Source organism: Pseudopodoces humilis, chromosome 7 (genome assembly GCF_049639895.1).
Source record: "Pseudopodoces humilis isolate 2021_Gansu_Grassland_sample_001 chromosome 7, ASM4963989v1, whole genome shotgun sequence".
NCBI classification, from domain to species: Eukaryota; Metazoa; Chordata; class Aves; order Passeriformes; family Paridae; genus Pseudopodoces; species Pseudopodoces humilis.
Genome location: NC_142206.1, coordinates 8749967 through 8759727, shown reverse-complemented (window position 1 = coordinate 8759727; position 9761 = coordinate 8749967).

The following is a 9761-nucleotide window of genomic DNA, read 5'->3' as shown; positions in this document are numbered from 1 at the left end:
TTTCTCCCATCAGCCTTGTTTCTCATACCTAAGACTTCACCATGACAGCAACTACCTACAAGAGAGGCCAGAAAGGGAAGACAGAATAAAGAAGGACAGACCAGCTCTACATAAAAATTACACATATAATCAATCAGTTGTATGATCACTCACTCCCACAGGAGGCACTACTCTCTTGTTAGAGCAAGAAGTAATAGATAAAGCAACTGAAAGCTTTATCAGTTCACATGACATTCCCTCATTAATTCCTGATTAATTTTGAGACTATTTGTCCTACCAACAACAGAAAATCAGTGGAAGTATTTCACAACTGCAGTATTTCAAACAGAATTTTTCAAACTTGGTCCTGCAGAGTGAAAACAGGTTATGCACAGTTCTATACATAAATTCAGAGATGTCCAAATCTACCAGTCCCTCTCTTCCTCACTCTCCTCCTGCAAACACGGACATTTTATTTTAGAATAAGAGTCAGAGGGAGCCAGAAATCCCTCAGAAATCCTTGGCTTTTCCAAATAGTCAAATCTCAGCATTGCTAAACTGACCTCTCACTCTCCAGTGTACCTGGAATAATCTGAACCAATTTCCACTTCACATTGCCAATCTGTGGGGGAGAAAGGGATTAATGTTGCATAATTCCTAATTTCTTAGTTCTGTATATCAGAACCATAATTACTTCCTTTCCTAATCTCCATTGGGTGATGACCTGATGAAGGGAGTGTTTGGAAAAGGCCAAAGGAACAGCCTAAAAACTATAAATATGTTGGAATTATGAAGGAAAAGGAGCAAAATCAATCTCAAATTATAAAGTTAAGAATTAGGAAAGGAAAGGAACAAAACACATCCACAATTAACTGGTATAGAAGGTGAAACATGGTTCTCACTCATGGTGCAAAGTCAGCAGAGATATTTTGTAAGGGTGGTGATTATGTTGCCGTCACACTACTGGCAATGACGGGTGTGGTGGGTTTTAGCACTGGCTAAAATCATCAGGGCACTTACTCATTTCTTGTTGTGAGATATGGATTAGGAGGAGGGCAAAACAGGCTTAAAACTTAAAAGGTATGAAGAAACTTTATTAACAGGACTACAAGAAGCATCAGAATAAAACTTCCAGAACACCTTTCCTCCCCCTGCCTGACTTTTTCCTTTCCCAACTGACCACATAGAGACAAAACCTGGGATGTTAAAGCAGTAGCAACTATACAATAGTCTTCCATCAGTTCTTGTAGGGAGAGGAGTTTTCTCGTGTCATGCCATGGAGACTTCTCTACAAGAAAACAGTTTTCTTGTGGCTTTTCATTTCCACAAATAGCAGCTGCCTGGGCAAAAAGTTCTGCATTGTGAAATCCTCCCATTTTCACACCACTCAGAGGTGTGTCCATGGGCCATGAACTCAAGGGGTATTATTTTAAGGATGAGTTGTTCAAAGGCAAAGGTTTTCTTCACCTGTCTCTGTGATCGTCCCTGGGAAAAGGGTCTTCAACTCTCATCTCTCTCTCTGTTCAAGCTTCTCATGGGATCACAGCTACTCCAACATCTGCTTGGCTTAATTATGGTTGCCTCTGCTCATATCTACAGTTTGAACACTCCATCCCCCCATACTCTCTCATGAATTAAAGGAGATATTTCACCATCTCATTGTCCATCTCCATGGCCCTACCAAAATAATATTTCAGCCCAATTCGGCATCTCCTCATCCTCCTTCCATCTGGGACTTGACTCCTTCTTTTACTGACCTTGGTGTTTTCATGTTGTCTTTCTATGTGTCATCACCCTGTCCTTTTCTCTCCATTGGGAGAAGATCAAGGTCTGCAGGTCTCATCTGTGTAGTGAAAGGGTTAATATCTTGCCCAGGCCTGCAGATGGTCATAATGGTTTCTGCCAGGCAGTGGCCACAGCAGTCACGGTGATGGATTTCAGGCCATGCTGGGCCCCTCGCTCTGCCTGGCAGCCAGTGGGGGTGGTGGACTTGGCCTGGAGCCGTCGGTGCAGGCCAAGGGGTTCAGTGTTGGCAACAGGTCAGCAGCCATGGCACGGCCCAGCCTCGGCCGCGTCCCCACAGCCTCCATCCCCTGCCCGGGAGCTCCCCCAGGCCGTGGGGGAATAGGACCGACCCCGCCAGAGCTCAGTTACCTTCTGAGGCTGGAAGCCAAGAGTGGCATTTCCTGGGCTTGGTGTTTTTAAAATGTGGATCTCACAGAGGCAGATCTAATTTCTAAATGGTGCAAAATGTTGTCAGTTCTCAGAACTAGCCAGCTATTGGCCTTTCCCACACACAGAGGAAGCTCCCTGCAGCTTCTCTCAAAGAAATCACTTCTGTGGATGTTTTCTTCCCCAAATGACAATTAATGTGAAACCACCACAATGGGGAAACGCAGAAAAAAGCTGGAACCATTTTGGTTGGAAATAACCTTTTACAGTTATGTTCTTAAAGCAAATCTGGAGAGAAACTTGTAACAGTGTCCACAGTAAATGCACATTTTCTCCTGGAGAGGAAGGCAGAGAGGGGCATCCCTTATGTTTGGAATGCCACTGCATTCCCTCTTTTATTAGAAAAGAGAGGAATTGTGCACTTCAAGAGCTGAGGAAGCACAAGGAGATGAAGAGGAGCAAGGAGCCAACAAGGATTTGCTGCATATTAGAAGATGTGTCCACCTCCTACACAGAGTCATAGATTCCAGTGGTAGGAAGCTTTGTCTGTTTTAGTGTTTGGGAAAACTCCAAACTCATTCCAGCTCCTGAGTCAAGATCCACCCAGCCTTCCCACCTGAGGTGTCTCAGCAGGTACAGGCAAGCCCCATCAGCCATCAGGGTGAAAACACATTGCAGAACCCTCCACATTACCTTCCTGAGAAGCTTCTTCTGTAACATTTGGACACAACCTGGATGTCTTTCACTGCACCTCCTGAGAAGCACTTCCTTTACAGTTCTTTGCACTAACAGGCTCATACAAAATACAGCTGGAAAACACATTATTCTGCAAAATTTAAACACACAAATATAAATTGCAGTGACTTTTCATTTGGAGAAAAATACTGCGAACATCACTTGAAAATATATGGTTGGTCCTTTCATACTTGTTTCTTTCTTTTTTCCCTCTTTGCTGTTTGCAGGAAGTGTTCCAGGCCAGGATGGAGCAAACATCCTATGTCCATGGAACTGGATGGGCTTTAAGATCCCTTCCAACCCAAACCATTCCATGATTCCACAAAGAATGTTATGTCCTTTAACAATCTCACCCTCTTTTATCAACTACATGTTTAAGGATTATGCTGTGTGGTGGCACACGTACAGAAAGTGCTTCATGGCACCTCTCTTTCTCCAAACAGGATGATGTGAGCACCAGAATATTTCAAATACAATAAATTAATTTAATCACTTAGCTTTATCTGTTTTAAATTGTATAATGTAAGTGATTTATGTGTTCTTGCTCTATAATAATGTAAGGAAATGGACAGTGTAAATTAGATCCAGAGATGATTATCTCTCTTAGTTGACAGGAAAACCCAGGCAGCAGCTAAGACAAGATGCTTGACTCCATAAAGATGGGCAAGATGAATCTGATTTAAGGAGTCCTTCACTGCTATTGTTGACAAGGTTCGTTTTCTAAAAAGTCATTGCTGCAGGCAGCACAGGTTTTAGATTAAAAAAAAAAAAACTGGAGTACTTCAGATCTAATCAGCATTTCTTTGTATTCCTTTCCTTTGTTATGGACAGTGACCGGCTCAGCTCTTCATCTTCTCTTTCATAAGTGAAATAATGGAGTTCTTTAAGGAACTGTGCTTTCAGAAAGTCTGCAGAAGCAGTTGAAATAGAAAATCAAAGAGTTAAAATATCCCTTTGCAGAATTGCACTCTTGTGATTAGCTTTTACAACTTCCTTACCTTTAGGAATGAGCCTAATTGATTCTCCTTTATTCTCCCCAGGGGAGACAGAACATTAAAACCCCAGTCAAGTTATCCAGTCTCAAGTGAGAACTGGTGTTTTCCACACTTAGAATTGTCTTACAAAATCCCAGACACCCACTCACTCTGTGAGGACAATCTTGTAACTTTCATTGGAGGGAAACGAGGGGGAGCAGAGCAGAGGGGTATAATTCATCCTGTCACTCAGGAGCCATTATCAAGATCAAAAGGGAGGAACTGTACTTTGTAGCTGGAAGAGTTCCTTGCTCAACCTGTGCCCAGCACCACCTGAGTTACCTAACTGCTTTGTTTCACCTGGGGTGGCTGGATCCACATTTCATCACAACTCATCCTTTCTTTTGGGGTCCTCTTCCTCCTGCATCCCTGTGAAGGGCAAAGAAGCAGAAATGGGAAGTTAATGCTACCTAAACCCCACAGTTCTGGCTTGTCAAACAGAATTTATCTAAAATAATCTATAAACTGTCTAGTTCATCTGTATTTTGGCTTGCAGTTGCATTTGGAAACATAGATTTGCATAGGTGACATGGGCACAAGACATACCAACTTCACATCCCTGGGTGCATAAGTGCAGCTCACTCTGGAAACCACAGGGATTTATTAACTGCAACTTCAGTGTTGTAAAATAAAGGCTACAACTCAGACAAGCAAAACCTGTGCCTTTGCATATGTGTAATAAAAATATCTGTTGGAAACTTCTTGCCCATTGATTAGGAACCCTAAAAATAATTAAATATTACTTTCATAGTAGTGTCCAATGTATAAAGAGCAGATAATACAATTCAATCAATCAATAGGAGGGGTATTAAGCACAAATAAGTGAGTGATGCATTGCAGTACCTCCTTTAAGAGGGTTTTATATCATAAACAACTTCATGTAGGGCAAATATGTCATTGCTCCTGCTCAGGGACAAAACCAGCAGTTAAGCTCAGCTTACTACTTGCATCCTACTTATCTATAATCAAAATGTCTCATTTTTCAGGAGGAACTTTTAACCATGTTCTCAAAACCACAAATAATCTATAAGGTTAAAATTGTTAATGAACACACATGAAGGAAAAGATTGGCTGGTCTCAAACAGTCAGTAGAATAAAAACATTAATAGAGTATAACAATTGCTTAAATATTTCCTTGCACAATCCCTGCAGAGCTTCTATGGATCATCAATAGTTTATCATTATCCTCTTCCAGTGCCATTAGATAAGTTATCTTAAGAATCTAATTGCTGTAGATAATCAATTGCTCAAAGCCTAAAAACCTGCCATCACTGATGATTAATGCTGACCAGATTATTTAATGCTCCTTTCTTTTTTTTTTTTAGAGTACTATTTTATGCTCTTCAATCAAAACTAACCTGTATTATTGAAAGTAAATGGTAAAAGCACAGTTTAACTATTCCCAGCTGTTTTTTACTTAAGTATTTTTAATTATGAGTCGATAAACAAAGAGTAAATGTTCATAGGAGTTATCAGAGTATGCACCATTTAAAACTACCTAAACAAAGCAGAAGGTTAAAAGTTTAAGGTGGAAAAAGGCATCTTTAAAATTCAATGAAGTGTTAGAACTGAGGCAGATAAAGCAGCTTCTGAGGGAATCAAAGATTCAGAAAGTAACTGGGGAAATAAATATATAATGACTGGGGAGAATAAAAAACAGGCAAAAATTGTAGATTTAACATGAATTTTCATGTGCAGTCCTTTTCCTCTCAGTTCTACATCCTTGGACTGAGGGATCCTAATTGAGACAAGTCCATTAAGGGACTAGATCTTTATTTGTTTTCATGGATTATTGTTCCATAGGTCAACTGATTGTAATGCTATGTTCTTCTAGTATGGTATCTTTTTTTAGGTGTTCCATAGCCACTGGGAGGGTTATCCTTGGAAGGAAATTGCATTATAAATCCTTTTGCTCCAGCCCAGCATGATGGATATTAGTGGATATTGTGCCAGAATTGCATTTGATTTCTCTTAATTGCTCCTAATCCTTGATGAGACAAACAGAGGCCTTGGGCTGTGCCTGTGGGATACTTCTGAAGTACTAATTGGATAATCTTTGCCCTAAGAAGCTAAACCCATAAATTGTTGTTTATGTCCTGATTGCTCACAGATTGCAAACCTGAGGAGGCAGCCATGCCAGGCACAAACCACTCCAAGTCCCATCCTTTGGGCATGGAACAGAAAGCTTGACAGCAGCTGGGATTATCCCAGGGTAACATGGAGCTGGGAATACAACATTTACCATAGCAGGGCCTCCCAGCGTCTTGGGGCAAGAGGCCCAGTAATTAATTTGCAGCTTTAGGGATTATCCTAGGGACACAATAAAATTTAATTTCCCATTGGAAGAGTCATAAAAGAGTTTTGGGAGTGACAGAGGGAAGAAAAGGAATTTGTTTAACCATCCAAGGCTGAGTCAGGCCTAGCCACTGCTGGTCTTTGATGGGATATTACATGGAGCAAGCAATGGAAACATCCCCTTCTATTTTTAGAAGATGGATTGAAAGAGAAGGCTACTGATATGAGAAGCCATGCAGTTATTCCTATGCTCCTTTCTTTGGAGAAGAGGTTTTGGAGGAGAGGGGAACTCAAGGACCCTGGCCTGTCATCCAAACTCTGAGTCTCTCCCCCTCAGAAAATGGGGCACCAAAAATTTGTAGCAAACACTTCCTGCAGTAGAAAATCACCTCAAAGGTGACATTTGTCCTCCTGGACACCGGCAAACCCTTCAGAGCATCCAAAGCTATGCCCAAAAAGCAGGTGATGAGGAACAAACCTCCACATCACGTGGAAAAGCAGCACTTAATGTGAAGCGAGAGGCTGAGCTTCCACGGCGTGGCTTTGCAGGCAGACAAGGCCTCTACTTTATGAATAAACCCTCATGATTTGGTGGAAAAACATGTGAGCCAAATTTTTATGCTGTGAAATTTCATGTGGATAGTGATTCTTCTTGCTCAGGAAATGGGATGTCTTCTCTACAGGTTTGGGATGAAATCTGTGAATTTTAAGTCCTTTGTAATCCTAGATTTTAAATCTGCCATTATTTCAAAATAATCCACCAAGAATACTAGAGTTTTCATCTCATTTTTTTTCTCTTTTATGAGCTACTTAAAAGTTAGCGTTTTTGTCTGGAGATAACTTCTGTTCTTTTACTTCCAGAGCAGAGCTTTGATTGAATAGCTCCAGCTGCAAAGCTGCTATAAATAAATAAATTGTTAAAATTTTTTGTAACAAAAAATTGTATTTGATAATTTTCATTCTCAAATACACAAATTTAACCCAGGGGAATTTTTTTTTAATGTTGTCATTTGTAATAGTGATTTGGATAACTTTTCTGTGTTATTCACAGCAACTGTTCCAGGGAACATTCATCCAAGGAAAAGGGAAAACTGGCCCATTTCCAGCTGCAACAGCGGGATTCTGCCACAGGGAGGCAAACTCGGATCATTTTTCCTCATCCTCTCCCGGTTTTCTTCTTGAGAACCCTTCCACCTGATCAAATTCTCAAGACTCTCTAACCTTCTTCTCCTTAGCTGTCCAAATATCAATCAATTAGAAACTCAGCTACCTCTCCCTAGGGAGTGAAAAAAAACACAGTGGTTTTCTCCAGATCCACATTCAGTCAAACACTCTTTTGAAATCGCCTGGGAAATAAAAGTTTAAGAAGTTTTTATTTGATTTCAAGTCATAAGGGGAACTGCTGACCCCGGAATTGAGGTAAAATACCTCCAGTAGCCTAGGATTACACTCCAAAATCAGTTGATTTCACATTTTGGGTTTAGAAAATGCTAAGTATAATCCTGACAGGTATTTCATGGTCACCTGGGTGCATTTACCAGCGGTGGGGAGCACATGGACACAGATATGATATTTGGCTTTATTTAGTAAGCACCAGTGCACGTGGACCAGGCAAGGTTTACTCCCAGTTCCGGGTGGGAATGATGCTAAAAGTGTCAAGCAGTGACCCAGAGCTCGGAGATGAGTTCTGGGCTTGCCAGGTCCCAGCTCTTCCAGTTGGAAACTTGTTAAGAGGTTTTCTTTGCAGAGACAAGAGGGATTATCTTGCTGTCAACACATTCAGACAAGAACACCAGGCACACCCTGGTTCATGCAACTGAAGAGTGACAACAGACAATAAAACACTGCAAGAATGAGGCAGTTATGCCTTAAACTTGATTCTAATATCTGAGGTCATATTTAAGAGCTCATTGGTCAAGAGAGAATTCCTTTTCCAGGAATCTTCCCCTTTCTCAGGGATTGCAGTGCTGAAGAAGCAGCACCAAAGCAAATTATATTCCATAGATTTTTTTTTCCAAAGCTATGTTTTCATTAAAAGAAAAATGGAAGGTTTTTATTTCCTGGGTTACTGGAGGCTGGCATCAAACTGCCAGAGAGTGGGGTTGGATTGGATATTGGGAAGAAATGCTTCCCTGTGAGGGTGGTGAGGCCCTGGCTACATAAAAGGACTGCAGTTGATGCTGATCAAGGCATAATACATAATAATACAAGGAATACAAGGAATACAAGGGTGAAGAACTGGGATCTTATGCAGCTCTCTGGAAAAGCCAGCTGCTTGGATTTGTTGGCATTATGTCTGTTATCTTGGCACACTGTCAACAAATATGCAGGACATTAGCTGGGATCTCTCCTCCTCTGCTCTGTAAGACACTGGGTGTACTCCTGGTAAGAAATGCCAGCAGATTTTATTCAGCCCAGCTGCCTAAATCCAGGTATTACTCTGGATAGCCCTCAACCCCACCCCCAATATTTATTTCAAACCAGCTTTGGGAGGGGAGAAAGAGTGGCAGAATCCCAGTAACAAAACTGGAGAGAGTAGCCCAGAGGTAAATCCCTTCCCAAGGTGCTATTAGGGAGAGATGGAGGTGGCAAGATAACTCACACAGGCTGTGAAACTACCCAGGGATATTCAGATTTTGGACTGAGGAGTGTAACAAGGATGGAAATTAAGAGTTTATACTGAAAAAAAGGGATATTGGTTAAAGATGGAACACAGGGCCTTTCATCATCAACTATTTTTAAATATAAGCATTCAAAATGAGGAACTCAGGGCCATACTGCAGGGTATTAAAAGGATTAAAGGGACAAAAAGAAGTTGAGATTTTTCATTGGAGGGGACATGTTTCAGAGAGGTGCTCAAACTGTAAATTACAGTCCCAAGAATACCTTATTTGAGTCAGGGAAAAGTTTCCTCAGTACTTTTTCTATCACATTTTTAGGCACTACTGGATTTCATCTCATTCCAGAGACCACAGAATTCAGGACTGTTGGGTAGATGGTCACACTGGCAGAGTTTTCCCTCACCTCACTGGCTGTCAGCATGTCTCACCTTCTTGCTCAAGGGATTTTTTCATTTAAGAGTTGGTAAGAGCAATAAAAAGGAGAAGTGAGTTAATAAAAGAGCGTTTAAAACTACCCTGAGAGCATCTCTTTCATTTTCATACACTCAAAGCTTGCAACTTCAATCCTAGGGTTAAAACTCTTACATCACCACCACTTATACTGAGCAAATTTTGTGTGCTGCAATATCACACTTTTAGCTCATGTCCCACAGCTGATATTTAAATAATTTTAATGAGCATTTTGCTGGGTAGTCCCTGCCTGCTTGGCTTTGCTCATTGCTGTGCATGGCTTATGGATTTCTGATTCAGCAAACTGGAACTGCACAATGGGGTGTTGAAACATGGCATCAAAAAATCCCAGCTGGAGTTTATATCCCATCTATTTCCCTGAAAGAAATCCCAGTAGAACATTCCAAAATTGATTGGCTCCTCTCTTCCTGACATAACACAAAGAATTCAGGGGATCTTAGTTTGAAATTTGTTG